The following is a 17,800-nucleotide window of genomic DNA, read 5'->3' as shown; positions in this document are numbered from 1 at the left end:
TGTCTTGATTTGCATTTCCCTGATCGCTAAGGAAGTTGAGCATGACCTTAGGTGTCTTTTGGCCATTTGAACTTCTTCTGTTGAGAGATCTCTGTTCAACTCAGTGCCCCATTTTATAATTGGGTTGATTAGCCTTTTACGGTCTAGTTTCTTGAGTTCTTTATATATTTTGGAGATCAGACCTTTGTCAGTTGAGGGGTTGGTGAAGATCTTCTCCCAGTCAGTGGGTTGCCTTAAATAAGACTTTCTATCTGGGCTTGCAGAGTGGTGAGTCCCTCGTGGCAGGGAGGCATGGCAGCAGGCTGTCCACACGGTGACATTAGCAGGAAGCTGAGAGGCCACAGCTCAGCTGCAGCACAAAGCAGGGAAGGCAAACTGGAAATAAGGTGAAGAGAAAACTTTCAAGGCCACCTCCAGAGACATACTTCCTCCAGCAAGGTCACACCTTCCAAACTTCCCAAACAGGGCCACCAGCTGGACACCATGCGTTCAAATATCTGCACCTCTGAGGGACATTTCTCATTCATATCGCCACAGTTGTTAAGACTCTGAACCTTAGTGCTGAACTGTAATCTGTCTAGAAATGTAGCACTTTTATTCTTACACCCTGACTGAGTATCCACCTCTCCCTCTGACACTAGCATTATCGCTAAAACAGAGGCAAAGGTGTGCTAATGTATGTGAAATATGGTGGTTTATTGTCTCAGTTATTAAGTTAGCTATTATGGTTGTTTCTATAAAGTTTTTTTTTTTTGTTAAAAATTCTTCTGTTCATTCATCTCCACTCCCCCGCCTCTCGTGTGTGTGTGTGTGTGTGTGTGTGTGTGTGTGTGTATACATACATACATGTACATGCTAAAGTGAAAGGACAGCTTGCAGGAGTCTGGCTCTTACAGTGTGGGCTCCAAAGTTTAATTAAACTCAGGTGGTCAGGCTTGGCGGCAAACGCCTTTATTGCTGAACCATCTCACTGGTCCTATTTTACTTGCTTATCCTTATCTAGTTCTTGTGGCTTTTCTGCATTGTTTGGTTATTTACTCACTAAGGTTTCAATGTTCTTCCTGCCAGCGTCCAAGGACCTTTCTATATTAGAGATATAGACACCTGTCATACCTGTACAAGAGCCATGCGAATCATGCCTTGTTCCAGTTTTAGTTTATGTGCTGACAAAGGGAGCACCTTTTTTCCTCTTTTATTCTAGAAAAGGTCGCGTGAAGTCTAGGCTGGCTTTGACATAGTGGACGTAGCCAGTGACAGCCTTGAGCTTCTGATCCTCTCATCTCTACCTTCCGAGTTGTGGGATTCCAGATGTGCACTATTGTGCCTGGCCTCACGAAAGGTTTCAAGTCAATATCACACTATTACAGTTCACAACAACAGAATCAGCCTATGTATCTTAGGAATTTGAAATATGTGTATATCTGTGTTTCCTGTGTGGCCATGACAGGAGACTCCAGAATCCTAAACTGTGTTTCCTGTGTGGTCACGGCAGGAGACTTCAGATCCTAGGCTGTGTTTCCTGCGTGGCCACGATAGAATATTCTAGAATCCTAAAACCTTTCTGGCCCCTCTTCGCAGTCAGCCCCACTGCCGTCCTCAGGCAACCACTGATTTCGTTGTCACCACCCTAGATGACTTTTTCTGGATCTAAAATTGGAATAAACAAAAGCATATACCATGTATCCTTTCAACTTTAGCTCATTTCACCTGGCCCTTCTTTCTCTAAGACTTGCATTTCTTGTTGTATATTAGTACCTCGTTTTTATGGCTGGGAGCATCCCATTAGTTAGTGTAACACACTGACCATTTTAATCCACTCACCGCAATTTTTATAAATTCTTCAGTTAGCAGGTAGCTGAGTTTTTCCTGTTTTGGAATAGTATGATTTAATTTGGGACAGCATCTATGTGAGTTCCTTTCAGTAGAGTTCTTTCCCTCTCACTATGGGGATGAATACTTGGAGTGAAACTTCCAGGCAAATGACCAGTACATTATCTTAGTTAGGGTTTCTCTTGCTGTGAAGAGACACCATGACCATGACAACTCTTAAAGAGAAAACATTTAATTGGGGTGGCTCACTTACAGTTTCAGGGGTTCAGAGCCACTAGAGCTGGAGTGACAAGCAGTTGGGAGCCATCCAGAGTGGCTGCTGGGAACCTACTTCTTGTTCTGGAGAAAGGCAGCAAGCACTTTTGACCGCTGAGCAATCCTCCAACTGCTAGTTTTTCTCCAACTACTATAGCTTTTCCCAAGGTGGTTGCACCACTTTCCAGTGCCATGAGTACTGAACGCTGTGGTTGGTCCACATCTTTACTGGATGCTGACACTGTCAGTCTTTCCAATTCTAGTCAGGGCAAATGGCATCTTATTTCAGTTTTAACTTGTACCTCCCTGACTCCTAATGCTGGTAAGTATGGTCATGTGCTTACTGGTTGTGAATCTCAAGGGTGGAGTGCTTGTTCTGGGTTCCATCTCCTTACTAATAAAAAACAGAATAAAGGCAGTTAAACCTTCTTAATTGCACAATATAATTAATTATATTTGGGCCATTGTGTAATCATTACCCCTGGTTGTAACAATGCCTTTGAAAAAGCAGAATTTAAAAATTTTGATGAATTCTACTGAGGGGTGGTGGCGCACACCTTTCATCCCAGCACTCGGGAGGCAGAGGCAGGCGGATCTCTGTGAATTCAAGGCCAGCCTGGTCTCTGAGAGCTAGTTTCAGGAGAGACTCCGAAGCTACACAGAGAAACCCTGTCTTGAAAAAAAAAAAAGGTTTTTTTTTTTTTTGATGAATTCCAAATTAGTTTTACTTTTTACTTATGGTTTTTGCCTTTTGCATCATAAGACTTTTGACTATACCAGTGTCCTTGAAGACTTCCCACAGTGCCTTTTTCCCAGAAGTCTTAGAATCTTTGTGCTTACTGTGGTGCTAGAATCCATGTTTATTACCTTGGGGGTATGACATGGATTACAGGTTGAGCTTTTCTTGTTATTTCAACTTTATTTCTTTAGTTATTTTGTGTGTGTTTCCACGCCAAGCCTGGCGTGATCACAGTGCTGTTTGTGAATAGGAATTCTTTGCTTCCCCTAAGTGGCTCTGGAGGATGGGGCTCAGGCTGCCAGGCTTGGGGGAGAGCACCTTTTCTCACTGAGCCACCTTGCCAGCCCTAAGGTTTATATTTCAGTATGGGGATCTGATTAAAATAAGGTCCAGCAAGTTGGCTCAGGGGAGAGTAGAGCTTGCTGCCAAGTCTGGTGACCTAGGTTTGATCCCCATACCTAGTAGCGATCTGATTAGTAGCCTAGTAGAGAACCGATCTCAGAAGGTTGTCCTCTGAACTCTACCCATGTGAGTGCCCTGGAATGTGTATTCCCACCTCCCAAACAAACAAACAAACAAACAAACCAATGTAAAATAAAAATTAAGTAAAAAAAAGTAAGTACAGATTAGCTATTAGTCATTATTAACCTCTGATTTATTCTGTTGTAGATTGGAAATTATAACCCCCTCAGGGATCAGGTAGATACTTGTTTGTACAATCCACTGGATTCTTACACATGCTAGGGCAAGCACCTACTACCAACTACATCCTCACCTCTATCTGATAGACTTAAACCACTTAATTCCTTGATTCACCCGGATAACGTTTATGCTAATGTAATAGTTGTGTTTGACTTAACTGAATAGGAGGAAAGAGAAATGTGGATGTAGTCGGGGCATAGAGTGTGAAAGGGGTCTAGCTATTAAGAAATGGGGGCCAGAGATGGGTACATAGCTCCGTTAGTAACGTGCTCAAGCAAGAGAACCCAAGTTCAATACCTAACACCTATGTAAAAACGTGTCATGTGCTTTTGTAATCTAAGTCCCTTGGAAGCTGGAGACAGGAACATCCTGGAGACCAGTTGGCCAACCAGCCTAGCTTAACTGCTGGCCCCAGGTCTCATCGAGAGAACTTGTGAGAGAAAGCAAGGTGGATGCCCTCCAAGGACGGACACTGGAGGTTGGCTTATCGTCTCTGCATTTCCACATACACAAACACAGGCACTCCTGCACACACATGAGCATGTACACCTGCACCCCTTAAGACAAAGAAATGGGGGTCCCTTGGCTTGTGTGGGATGGAGGTGTCATGGAGGAGGAGCTGCAGAGCTGGCTACCCAGCACGGAGGACCCCTACATTTGCCCCGTGGGTGTTGTGAGACCTGAGAGGGGATTGGAATGTCCCATAGCCTCACATGTTGCTGGCATCATGGCTGGTCTGATTGGGGAGACATCAAAGGGATGAGGGCTGACAGTGGGTGCTTAGCACTCTGTCGCCTTGAAGAGGGACTGATTGCTGAAAGAGTGAAGATGGGGTGTGGAGGTGGTGATGTGGGAGACTGCCTGATTTCAGAATAGGTAAAGCTGGAGGGAGGCATTCAAAGATTTGACCTTGAGATCCAAGCCAGAATGTTGGGGAGGCTATCTCGGCTTTAACCAGAGCTAAAGATAGCAGGGGGAGAGGCTTTCTCAGGGATGGAGCTTAGGGGAAGGAAAGGCATTTGCTTTTGGAGAATATTTGTGACGTTGCTTGAGAGGATAATCAGAACTGATTCTCCTTTTTGGCTAAAGCATTTCAAAGTCTGCAAAGTGCTTGTGCACGCGACTTCCCTCCTTTTAAATGTGCTTTTATTTATGTGTCTGTCACATGCATTGTGGCTTCCTATGCATGGATAGGATGGCTTCCTATCAGATGATAGGAACTGGAGTTACAAGTGGCAGTGAGCTGCCTTGACTGATGTGGGTGCTGGAATCTGAACTTGGGTTCTCGGGAAGAGTGACACGTGTCCTTTGTTGTTGTTTGAGACAGAGTCTCTTTATGTAGCCCTAACTGTCCTGGAACTCACTATGGCTGCCCTTGAACTCAGAGATCTGTCTGCCTCTGCTTTGCCAGTGCTGGGACTAAAGGCGTGCGCTACACTCATCACTCATCTGCAGCAAATGCTCTTAGCCACTGAGCCTCTTCTCCAGCCCCAGGTTTTTTCTCTCTCTTTTATCCCTGGTGTGGTAGGCAGGGCGGGTTCCCCATTTTCCATCTCGCAGATGAGGAAGGGAGGCTCTGCCATACCTAGGAGATGGCTTAGGGTCTTTTCTCTGAGATGATTGGCACTTGCGGTGTCAGTGGGCAGGGCTGGGGTGAGATTCTGATGGGCTTCCACCCCTTCGCTGTGTCAGAAGTTACCTGGCTTTTCTTGTCCGTTTGACAGGGCTGATAATATCTGCACCATCAGCCCCGACGGTGGGGGAGGCCAAATAAAACAACCCAAGTGAACAGATACTGGCGAATACAAAGCAGGGTGCAAGCGTCTGTCCTTTAAAGGTTGTGCTCTCTCTGTACTGTGACTGGGGGTCAGCTGGCCACCGGGAGGGGAGATGGGGAAATCCAGGGTCACGCTGATCCGGGTTTACACTGGTGCTGTACACAGGAGCAAGGACATGCCCTACGGAGGGGGGTGGAATGCTGGGCTCTAGGACATGGTGGTGCTGCCCACGCAGCCTGAGCCTTCCAACTTGTCAGGGAAGCCAAAGGCTCACATGTACCAGAAACACTGTGTTTTAATTCAGAGGCCTTGGGACCGGATATGATTTATTATATCATGGACATTCTGTGTGACACTTGATCCCCTTGAATCTTATTTTTATTCTTCTTGTTTGGTTGTTTGCCTTTTCTTTGTGTGTGTGCATGCATGAGCGTACATGAGCTGTGGGTGGAGACCAGAGGTGGCTTGCTTTTCTGCATTTTTTTTTTAAAGACAAGCTCTTTGAAGATGGAGGTCCCCAATTTGGCTAGACTGCCTCTGTCTTCATTGCATGGGAGTTACAGACACGTTGTGCCATGCCTGGCTTTTTCTGTGGCTGCTGGGGACACAAACTTGTATGTGTATGTTTGTCCAGCAGGGTCCTTAGCCACTTAGTCATCTCCCTAGCCCGCCTTTTGTTTTCTGAACAGTGCTGGGATTCAAATCCGCCCCCCCCCCCCCCCCCCCCCCCCCCCCCCCCCCCCCCCCCCCCCCCCCCCCCCCCCCCCCCCGTATGCTAGACAGGTGCTCTACCACCGAGCTATGTTCCCAGCTTTCACTATGTTCATCTTTGAAATGTTACTGCATGCCCTGGAAATACAGAATGACTTGTGAGTTCCCACAGCCCGGTGTGCTCCTGTGCTTTCGATCCAACACCTGTTCCTTCCAGCATACGTTAGAAGAGAGTGGGAGATGGAAAGACACAGCATTGGTATTCAGAGGGAGGGGCAATGCGCCCCCAGGAGTTATTCCAGATAAGGAAGGAGGCAGATTTTTCTCAATCCTCCCACAGAACTAGTCCTTTTGACAACTGATCCCGGTGCAGAGAGACTGACTTTGGCCATGCGACCTGCAGATAAATCTTTTGTGTTCTTTTAAGTCATGTTGTTTGTGGCCATTTGTTACAGCAACGTAAAGAAACTAATAAAGTGGACTTAGGATTCACTATGATTATCGCATGCACGGATGCCTTCTACTGCATGGCTGTACCATAACATGCCTGTTCATTTATCAACGGATGAGTGTTTGGGTTGCTTCCAAGTTTGAGCTATTACGAACGAAGCTGCTATGAACATTCATATATAGGTCTTTGTGTGGACATATGTTTTCATGTCTCTTGAACATTTGCCCAAATGCCTATGCGTGGGATTGCTGGGTCACAAGAGCTTATTTAGCTTAACAAGATGCTGCCAGCATGCCTTCCAAAGTGGCTGTGGCATCTCGAGTCTCTATCAGCAGCTATGAGAGCTATAGTTACACTGTATCCTAGCCAGTGCTCAGCATTGTCAGTCTTTTTAATTTTGGCCATTATAATAGATGTTTAATGCTATCTCATTGAGATTTTAATTGCATTTCCCTGATGACTAATGATGTTGAACATTTTTTCCCATGCTTTTTGGCCATCTGTAGCTCATCTTTTATGCAATGTCTGTTCAGTTCTTTTGTCTATTAAAAATTGGGTCATTTGACTTATTATTAAATTTTAGGAGTTCTTTATATATTCTGACTAGACATCCGTTATTGGATATGCCTTCTGCAAATATTTCCTTGCCGTCTGTGGCTGGTGTTTTATTTTGATGCTCGTGCCTTCCAGAGAGCAGCTGTTTTAAATATTGATGAAAGCCAATACAGTGGGATGCCCGAGTTAAGGCATTTTTGTTTAACCTAAGGTGAACAGAATTTTCTTCCAATTTTTCTTCTAGAACTTTTATAGATTTTGCTCTTTCGTTTAACTCACTGGTCCAGTTTAATTCTTCTGAAGGGAATGAGGTAAGGGTTAAGGTTTATAAAATTAAAAAATATTGAGATGTCTAGCTGGTTTGGAATCAGGATAATCCTGGCCTCACAGTTAGCATGGTGCTCAGTCTTGTGGGGAATATACTGGTAAAATCTGATCTGCGATGGAAATTTTTCCCTTTCCTTTCCCATTTTCTTTTTTACTCTTTCTTTGAAACAGGGTCTGTGTAGCCCAGACTGGCTTTGAACTCATGATACTCATGCGTTAGCTTCCTAAATGTTGAGTTTACAGGTGTGTGTCACCATCCTAGGCCCCTGTTGGAAGTCACCCTCTCCAAATGTGATAGAGGTGGATTTCGATGAGTTTGTGTCATGTACCTATGAGATGCTTTGGGCTTTCAAAGAAGGGACAAGTCATGTGAAACTAAAGGAAGGAGATGACCTCGGAGAGGCTTTTGTGGGGCTGCAAAGACACAGCACTGGGTCACCATTTCTCCTGGGAAGAAGACAGGGCTGATGCCCTCGTGGTCTTACTATAAAGTGACATCTGGCCCAGTGATTTCAAGCAGGTGTGGGAGGAGGAATGAGTTGGGTGGGCAGCTATAGGTGCCCTGGGTTAGAGGAGAGTCCATCAACTCATCACTAGGGGTTGGGCATGCAGACGTGTGGATGCCTTTGTTTTCCCAACCTCAACAACTCTGAGCCATACTCTCCCTGCAATGAATATGGTGCTGAGAAGAGGAAGGAAGGAAGGAAGGAGAGGGACCAGCCTCAATGGAGCACTCCCTTACCCTCTAACTATGTGTCCAGCATCCAGCCTACATCATCTCATCCTGATAGTCTCCCACTGCACAAGAGCAGCTTGGCCCTTCCCATGCTTGCAGACTCAAAGGGATGAGTGCATGTTACCGTGTTGAGTCCGAGGTCTCCGCTCCTGGCTCCGTGTGGCTCTGGCATACCATATTCCTCCAGCTGCCTCTCAGAGGATGACTGGCACAGAGGCTGGGCTGGGTGGAAAGCAGAGGAGGGTTGGGTCTGGCTGGGTCTTTGTGGGTTTGCTCCGACTTAGCCAAAGTGTTCTGTGCTGCTGGCTGGGAAGTGGCTGGCTGGCTGCGTGGCTGGGGTTTGCAAAGAGTCTGAAGATCCTTCTGCCAGAGGGGCTTTGAAAGTTGCAGCTCCCAGTAGTATTTATCAGCTGGGTCTTCTCCTCCAGATTGAATCCGTCAGGGTTTTAGTGGCTTATCTGACCCTACCTCTTCCTTACCTGTACAGCCTCACCTGTCATTCCCTCCACTTCCTGTCACACATTGTTTCTGGGAAGGACCCTTCAGCAATTCTACCATTTGACCCTGTTGTCTGCTTCCTCATTCCCAAATTCCTTTGGTTTCTTCTAAAGAGGCGTGAGTTTACTAGGGATGAAAGCAGACTGGGATCTTGTGTGACTTCAGATTCACGTGTGTGTGTGTGTGTGTGTGTGTGTGTGTGTGTGTGTCTGCTCCCCTCTCAGTGTCATGTCATGGCATCCTGGATGGTGCAAGTTCCCATCATCACTCCCTCTCCTCCATGACCCTTAGCCCTGGGCCCTCTGCGGGATAAGGACTCTTGCCTGTCTGCCTCTGAATATGCTTTGTTTGGTCATCATGGTCCTGGCCCCTGCCAACTCAGAAAACCTGAGCCAGGGCCAAGCCTGGCTGCCTGGTCTCCTGGACAGCATTGCATACTGCTTTGCGTCAGCAGAAAACGTATCCCCTGCCAGTCACATTCTAGAGCACCCTGTCCCTTGCAGCCCTGGCCTGCGAGGCCTCTGGGCCAAGTCCTACTTGCCAGGCTGTTTGATCTCTCTGCCCACATACCTGATGCTTCAGGAATCCTGAAATATGGCGTGGTGGCTTCATGACCTCAGGCGAGGTGCTTGAAGTTGGGTTTCCATGTCTGTTCCTCCTTGCCGGGGTTACCAGGGGTGTCACCTCTAAGCTCCTCCCAGCTCCCAAAATACCAGCCCTACCTCCCAGTACTGCCAGAAAGTGCTTAGCACATTAGCGGGTTTAGCCACTGCCACGGTGACAGGCACTTAGGAGGCTGCGGCAGCACAGAGATCTCACCGTGAATTCCTTCCAGTGCCTCACTATTTTGACAACACAGGGCAGCACGGTTACCAGGAACCTGCCCTGCCTGTGAGTTAGGAGGGTGGGGTGGGGGTGATGAGAGAAACAGCAAACGAGGGATCCTGAGAGAGGGGGGACCGCACCTGCCTCTCGTTTTGCTGTGACTGCATCTGTCTTAGCAGGCCTGGCTGGCAGACATCTCTTTGGCCTTCTGGAGCTCGCTCGGAACAGGTCTTGGATCCTGACAACTTTCTTTTTCCAGAGTGGCCTTGGCTCAGCGGCTTCTCTTGCAAGGGAGGCAAGAGACTCCTAGTCCTGCCAAGGAGGCAGCCAGGCAGGCTGGGAGAAAGTCTCACCCAGCAGCAGCCCTGTGCTCGGAAGCCCCAGCCCTTGCTCCTTCTCTGCCACCTCAGGCTGCAGGCCCTGAAGCACGTCTCCAGCTCTCTAAAACCCGCGGTTCCCATCTGCAGGCCAGAATAACATGGCCAGCTCTACCTACCTCCGTGTAAGGCTTGCCTTCTGCAAGAGACAGTGGACATGGGCCTGTTTCGAAAGGGTGAGGTGAAGCCTTCTGTGAGCTCCTGAAGGGAGGACACTGTGTCTTATTTGCTGTGAATTCCTCCATGATCTCCAGTCTGTGGGATGTCAAGGAAAATATTATGGCTTTCTAGAAGCTGCCAGTGTCCTCCACGGAGGAGTATGGTGAGGAACAGGAAGGCTCATGATGTATTGGTGTACGAGGGCTGCTGTAACCAACAGCACAGACTACCTGAAGGCCTAAACATCAGGAACATTATCTGTTACATGGTGGAGGCAGAAGTTCATGACCAGTGTCAGCTGTGTGGGCCCCTCCTGTGGACTCTGAAGAAGTGTCTGTTCTGTGGCCCTCTCTCCACTTCTGCTGTTTTCTGGGTATTCTGGCATTCCCTAGGGAGAAGTATCACCCCCCCACACACACTTTATCCTCACAGGGTTGTGGTGTCCCTGTGCACCTGGCTCTGTGTCCAAGTGGCCGGTTTAGTTTTAAATGAAGACACACATTTTTCCTAAATTTTTGGTCTTTGTGTCCTAGAAATAGTTTTATTTTTTTCCCCAAATGACTTTATAAAAGTAGAATCATTCCATTTGTCTTTTAGAATCAAATGTAGTATCATCAGTTTGTATTCTTCACCTTCTCCCGCCCTCCCTGCCCACTTCCTGTTTTGCTGTCTATCTCTGACTGGCCTTAAATCCATCACCATGGCAGGCAGGCCTGAGAACTCAGTCCTCCCACCGCAACTTCCTGAGTACTGGAATCACAGGCATATCCCAGCATGCCCTGCTTCCTACTTCTTTGCTGTGCCATCCTTCGCCTCGAGCCTCACAACGTGTCCCTGAGTCATGGGTGCCCAACTGCTGATGTAGGATTCACATTTCCCCCCTTCTTGTGCCATATCTATTATCCTGGTCCCCAGTGCGCATCTCCGGCAGGGAAGCCCCCTCTGTGTGTGTCCCCATTTGACTTAGGTACTGGCATATCAATGGCATGTCCTAGGCTGGAGCCTTCTAGAACTGGTGTGCTGCTGAACCATCATGCTGGAGATGACCTTTGCAGGACCTGGCTCTGTCCCGTCAGCCTGTCCTTTGTTTCCAAGGCTCTGTTGCTCTTCATCCATCTATATCTTCCCCATGAACTCCCCAGTTTAGGAAGATGAATGGAGATGGGAGAATACCTTTATTTATATGCTAGCTCCGAAGAAGAAGAGACCTATAGGATCCTTCTCATTAACCACAATGCCATATGCTTTCCATATTTTTTCCCATATTTCTGTCTCTTGTTAAGCCCAAGAATCAGATACTTTCACTGTCTTCATCTTACAGTCATCTTACAGGTGGGCATTTGGTGTTCGAGCTACTCAGTGAGGGAGGGACTCGGTCATTTCTAGCATTGCCATTTCCCCCCACGCATGAGGAATATGGGCAGTGGCCACCATCTTAGAGTTGTCTGCACACATCATATTTCAGGGGTTCTCCAGTCTGCGGAACCCCAAAGGAGTCAGAGAAGCTCAAGAATCTGTGTTCCAGTCAAGCCCCCAGAGACCCAAGTTATACACACAGGGCAAGACCCATCCACACCATGTTTCCTACCCCCTGTTCTTCCTAGGCTGGGAAACCTGCAATCCACCTGTCTTAGCTGGGTTTCTATTGCTATGAAGAGACACTGTGACCACAGCAACTCTTACAAAGGAAAACATTTTCCTTTTCTCCAAAGGTGGCTCACTTACAGTTTCAGAGGTTTAGTTCATTATCATTATGTCAGGGAACATGGAGGCCTGCAGGCAGATGTGGTGTTGGAGCTGAGAGTCCTACATCTTGCAGGCAACAGGAAGTCGACTGAGACCCTGGGAATTCTCCTGAGCATAGAAAACCTCTAGGACTGCCCCCACAGTGACGTGCTTCCTTTAATAAGGTCATAGCCACTTCAACAAAGCCACACCTCCTAATAGTGCCACTCCTTATGAGGTTATGGGGGCCAGTTGCATTTAAACCACCAGACCAGCCGGGTGGTGGTGGCGCACGCCTTTAATCCCAGCACTCGGGAGGCAGAGGCAGGCGGATCTCTGTGAGTTTGAGGCCAGCCTGGTCTAGAAGAGCTACTTCCAGGACAGGAACCAAAAACTACGGAGAAACCCTGTCTCGAAAATTAAAAAACAACAACAACAAAAAAAAAAAACCTACCAGACCATCGTACATGGCTTTGAGCAGAATGGCACATGTGACATGCCTTTCCCTTTCCCAGGCCTCTTTTCTTCTGTAGGGAGGTCCTGGGAGGTCAGGTGGGCTCCTATGGTGAGAGAGTGGCATGTGTGGCTATGTTGGCATCCCTACTTTTCACATTTTCTCTAGAGCCTATGCTTGTTCTGTGGTCCCTAGGAAGGCATCTGGCCTGGGGTTTGCAAGGCAGGATGTGGAAGCTGGGTGATGATGATGATGATGATGATGATGATGATGATGATGATGATGATATAGAATTGTTCCCATGACTCTGCAGGATTGAGTATTCCAGGATAAAATTGATAAAATTGTGGGTGAATCAGGGCTCCGTGGAGAACCCTGACCCATCTTACTTGCTGTTCTATCCTCTGCCCTTCTGCCTTCCTCACCTTCCAGTTCCATGTGGAATTCCATCACCGGCCCGGCCCCCCCCAATACTCATGCCTAAACCAATGACCTTTCTAAAACCCAAGTCCTGCTGGGCGGTGGTGGCACACGCTTTTAATCCTAGCATTCAGAAGGCAGAGGCAGGTAGATCTCTTGTTTAAGGTCAGCCTGCAGAGAGAGTTCCAGGACAGTCAGGGCTATACAGAAAAACCTTATCAAAAAAATGATAAAAACCAAACCAAACCTAACCAAACAAACAAAAAATCAAACCAAAACGAAAACCCAGTCCATTCCAGCCACTTAACAAATGAACAAACAAGCAAACATCAGCTGCCGCCACCGCCAAAGGCTCAAGCACTGTTGACCTGTGCACTGACTGGGCGGTGATGACTTGCTCACCTACAGGCTTAAGTTCCCACCTATGGAAACCCTGCCCCGGCTCTTTCGGAGGCATATAACCGTCATGGAGGGCTTAGCTGGCACAGGCTCTTAGCAATCATAGGACCCTGGAGCTAATTTGTCAACCTAGTGAAGGCGGGAATCTTCTGCATCCCACGAGAGAAACATCTCTGGCCTGGAGGAGATGCTCACTAGATGTTTCTTGACTGAACTGAGATGCATCATCACGCTAATCCTGTGTAGAAAGAGCAGACAGCCGAGGTGGTGTGGACTCACCTGAGGAATTGAGTCTATCGTTGTTGCTAATGAGAAGATAGCAAAGACTAGGTGAGTTATAAAGACAAGAGGCTTAGTTAGTTCAGGGTTCTGGTTCACAGCCAAAGAACCGTATCTATGATGGCCTTCTTGCAGGCAGAAGCATGAGACATTGCACGTTGAGAGACAGTGTGCACATATGTCTCTTGGTCTTTGTCTTTCCTATAAAGACATCAGTGTTCACCCGGAACTACTCCATTCTGGTCCATTTTCTAACTTTCCCAAGGATACTTCCTCTAAATACCAAGGTTGGTTTAGGTTTCTACCATTTTCAGTACTTCACGATAGTGATATGGTTCTACTGTGAGTTACAGAAGGACCATACTATATTAATGATGTTGATCATATAATAGATAGTGTTTGGGATTAGAAGCCAAATCCATAAAACTGTTTTTTTTTTTTGGTTTCTTACTTGAACCAAAATCTGAGTTATGTCTTCTTTTGTTTTTGTTTCATTTTGAGACAGGTTCTCATTATAAAGACCTTCAACTCATGATGCTCCTGACTCAGCCTCCAGAAAGAGGGTTGAAACAGGCATGGACCACAGTTCCTGTAAGATACGGGTTCTGAGTAGTCTTTACAAAGCCAAGAGACCCCTGGCTGGTATTCTGGCAGGAAGAGCTCTGAATAGATAGTAGCAAGTTTTTTTTAAATAATAATTATTTTTTAAATTGGCATCTCTGAAGATGTTGGCTTGGGATTCCAGGTTAACACTTAAATACTTCCTTATCCAAGGAGTAAATGGTAGGCTCACACATTATTAAAAATTTAACTTGGAAAAACGTCCTTGGAGTGCAGCCTCCGTCCAGAGTGGAGAGGCCCTGTGGTGAGCCTTTTGCCGGCAGAATGGCCGCAAGGCCTGCTGAGACTTGCTCAGCATCCTACTTTTCTTGTTGGAGTTCAAGATGTCTTGTAAAATATCCAGTGAAGCAATTTTCTTGCTCTCCCTCCCCTTCTCTTTCTCAATTCCTCCACAAAGCAGGACATTTGATGCTGTGGTGGGGTTGTGGAAAGAATTCTCCACGTGACTAAAAATCAGATATCCCTGAAATGTGTCTCATCTTTGTAGCCGTCAACTCTGACTCTTGCCCCATTTCTGAGCTCCCCCTCCAGGCTTCTAATCCTTTTCTGATCCTCCCTTCCTGGGCACCAGTCCATTCCTGACCTTTGTCCTGTTCCTAACTCCGACTGTATCCCTTATCCTATCTCTTCGCTTATCTCTTTCCATTCAGGAGAGCTGGAGGAGGGTGGCCTTCAGCCAGCGTCCCAAACCATTTGCTTCTCACTTTTCTGGGTAGGTTTTAGAAGCTGAAGGTTTAGGGACTTGTCTTCCAGGTGTTTGTCCAAAGGCCCCTCTGTCAACACTAGCAAGTGTTAGAGTGTACAGTATCACACGCCATTTTTAAAATAAGATAATTCATTATCATCCGTGTGTGTGTGTGTGTGTGTGTGTGTGTGTGTGTGTGTGTACTCTAGGGTGTGTACATAAATGTGTGTGTATAAAATGTTTTCTCTCCTTCCATGTGTGTCCCAGGGATCAAACTCCAGTTCTGAGATTCGGCAGCAAGTGCCTTTGTCTACTCAGCCCTCTCCCTGTCCCGTCCCTTTTAATCCTGTGAACAACAGTCATCATAGTAAAAATAATTACAGTGATATAATAGTAGCGACACTAGTGCATCTCCTGAGCCCCTGTTACCTGTTGTACACTGCCCTTGGCGCAGTCTCTCATGTCCATCCATTAGGTCCTCACAGAGACCCTAAGAGACACCTATTGCAGTCTCTGCATTAAGGATGGAAAACAGGCACAGATATGTTGTTTGCCTAAGGCATCAGTTAGTGAGTTATGACGATCACGGAATAATGAAATGGCCCAAATTCCATCTAGAGTGTGTTCTGACTAGGTGAAGGGTTTGTTTCTAGGTCTTTGGTCATCTCCTAGGTAGGCCTGCTAGGATGTTTTAGTGAGGTGCACTAGGAGGGAGGAAACTCATTTCTTTGATCTTGCAGGTAGGTAAGCCTTGTCTTGGACCATGTGAGAAACAAAGGAGAGGCTGTCCTGAGGAGCCGAGGGGGGAAGGTGAGGTCCCCGGGAGCAGGTGGACAGCCGTGCTGACCAACTTCCCAGTCTTTCTGCATTTTAACAAATATTTACCCACCGGGCAGTGTGGGGACTGAGGACAGAGCTGTCTATCCTAAGTCCTCAGGATAGACAGGACGACTGTTTTTGGTGGCTAGACAAGCCATAGGAGAGCGTGACAGCGAGGGGAGGATTGTAGGTATGAAAATTCGTCGGACTTTGGGTGTCAACTGGTTGTATTTCTATTATATGCCTCCCACACTTCTAGAACAGTGTCAGTGGCAAAGGTAGGCTCCTTCCCCCAGGGTTTTAGATAGGGTTTCTGTTGCTGTGAAGAAACACCATGACCACGGCAACTCTTATAAAAGAAAATATTTGAGTAGCTCACTTATACTTCTGAGGTTTAGTCCGTTATTGTCATGGGGGACATGGCGGCTGGGAGTATGGCGGTGTGTAGGCAGACATGGTGCTGGAGAGGTAGGCAGGAGTTCAAGATCTTGCACAGGCAACAGGAAGTGGTCTCAGACACTGGACAGTATCTTGAGCGTATATGAGACCTCAAAGCCAGCCCCCACAATGCACACTTCCTCCAACAAGACCACACCTCACAAGACTACAGCTGCTCCAACAAAGCCACACCTCCTAACAGTGTCCCTCCCTTTGGGGGTCATTTTCTTTCAAACCACCACACCCAGAAAAGAAAATTGTTACGATGTAGTATCTCCCCAGAGTTTGCAGGGTTGAATCTTTTTTATATAATGGGTAATGAAAGGGCTGGTGAGATGGCTCAGAGGGTAGAGGTGCTTGCTGCCAAGTCCAGTGACCTAAATTTAATATATGTGATTCACATGGTGGAAGGATAGCTCCAATTCTGGCAATCTGTCCTCTGACCTCTGCACCCAAGCTATGGCATGTGCATACACACAAAACACACCCACACAGTATAATAAAAAATAAATACATAATAAAAAAGAGGTAGGAGCATGAGTTGTTTAAAGCCCTTTACTGTCGTGAGTCGGAGCCACTGTGGTGAGTATGGCAGGAGGGAAAGAGGAGCAGGGACTAGGCCTTGTTTATTGCTCGCACAGGCTCAGGAACCATCCTGGAGGGATGGGTCAACATGTGAGGAGAGTCCTGGCTGTGGGAGGCGCCAGTCATGGGTGGTTGAGACTGTTGGAGGTTGGTAGAGCAGCATGACCGCCTGGAAGTGGCCACTGGGTGTGGCAAGGAGAAGGAAATGAGTAACCACGAGAAAGTGGCACGGGGAAGGATGGTTAAAAGATGAGGGGGATGGGCAGATGGAGACCAAGCACGTGTGTGTATGTGTGTGTGTATGTGTACATGAATATGCATGCATGTATGTATGTATGTGTATGTTGAAGCAAGGTTTCAGCAGCCCAGACTAGCCTCAGTGTAACTGATGACCTTGAACTTCTGAATTCTGATGCCCCTGTTTCCACTGTTCCCAGGATTATAGGGTTTCAGGCATTCAGTGTTGGGACTGAACCCAGGGCCTCATGCCTGCTAGGCAGGCTACTCTATCAACTGTCAATGATATAATTAAGGAGGCTTTATTGGTGTTGGTATGAGGAGGGAGGTTGGCTAGCTCTACAAAGGTCCTCAGTGACTTACTGGGAATGTCTGTTGTCATGATGTCTCCTGAGTGTGTGTGGGTGGAAGTGGGGGTGGGAAGGGAGGCAGATTATTCCTGGGAGGAAGGGAAAAGGAGAGTCCCTGTGGAGAGATGAGAGGTGTTTTCCTTAAAATCAGAGGTGTGCTGGAAAACACAATTCTGTCTTCAGACTTTTGCTATTGCCTGGTCAGGTGAAAATGGCCCCACGTGGGGCTGGCCGGCTACCCTTGCCTGTCCTCCTCCTTAGCGTGTTGGTTTAGCAGCATAGGTTTTCCCTGGCCCCCGCCAGGGCTGGGAGGCAGGTCCTAGGTTCGGCCAGAGCTGTATGTGGAATCTAGGAGTGTATGCCTTGAGGGCCGGTGGGGAAGCCTCATTTTGCCTGTGAGACAGCTGAGGCTCCGAGAAGAAGGTGGCTGCTGCTTTATGTTCCCCAGCTGCCAGCTGGATGCCTTACCTGTGGCGGATATGGGACACACATTCATCCAGTTGTTGAAATAGGAGCGGCAGGGCTGCGTCCCCAACACCCCGGCCGCTTGGCTAGCTCATGCCCTAAATAACAACACACAAACTGTATTCATTTAGGAACTGCTTGGCCCATGAACTCTAGCTTCTTATTGTCTAGCTCTTACATATTGTTCTAACCCATTTCTAATAATGTGTGTAAGCACCCCAAGGTGCGCATACCATAACCTATGTCCATTCTGGGTTGGAGGAGCTTCATTGCGTGCATCTGCCTGGGAGAGCGGAGCATGGCGTCTCTGCTCCAGAGCAGAGCTGTGGAGTCTCTCTGGGAGCAGAGCAGAGTCTGACCTCACTTCCTCTTCCGCCCAG

At 47.4% G+C, this 17,800-nt stretch overlaps 1 protein-coding gene across 7 annotated transcripts in view; it reads left to right on the top strand.

Moving 5' to 3' along the window:
- Dpf3 (double PHD fingers 3) overlaps window positions 1–17,800 on the top strand; it is a 273,140-nt gene that overhangs the window by 68,194 nt on the left and 187,146 nt on the right. The window contains exon 1 of one of the 7 annotated variants that reach the window (XM_050164591.1): window positions 5,345–5,363. The exons of the other annotated variants lie outside the window; for them this stretch is intronic. The gene's annotated coding sequence lies outside the window, so the exon portion shown is untranslated. Of the gene's footprint in view, window positions 1–5,344; window positions 5,364–17,800 lie in introns of those variants that run through there. 7 annotated transcript variants of the gene reach the window in all.

Source organism: Alexandromys fortis, unplaced genomic scaffold (assembly GCF_014885135.2).
Source record: "Alexandromys fortis isolate MF-2015 unplaced genomic scaffold, M_Fortis_MF-2015_v1.1 scaffold_159, whole genome shotgun sequence".
NCBI classification, from domain to species: domain Eukaryota; kingdom Metazoa; phylum Chordata; class Mammalia; order Rodentia; family Cricetidae; genus Alexandromys; species Alexandromys fortis.
This window is presented reverse-complemented; position numbering and strand designations above follow the sequence as displayed.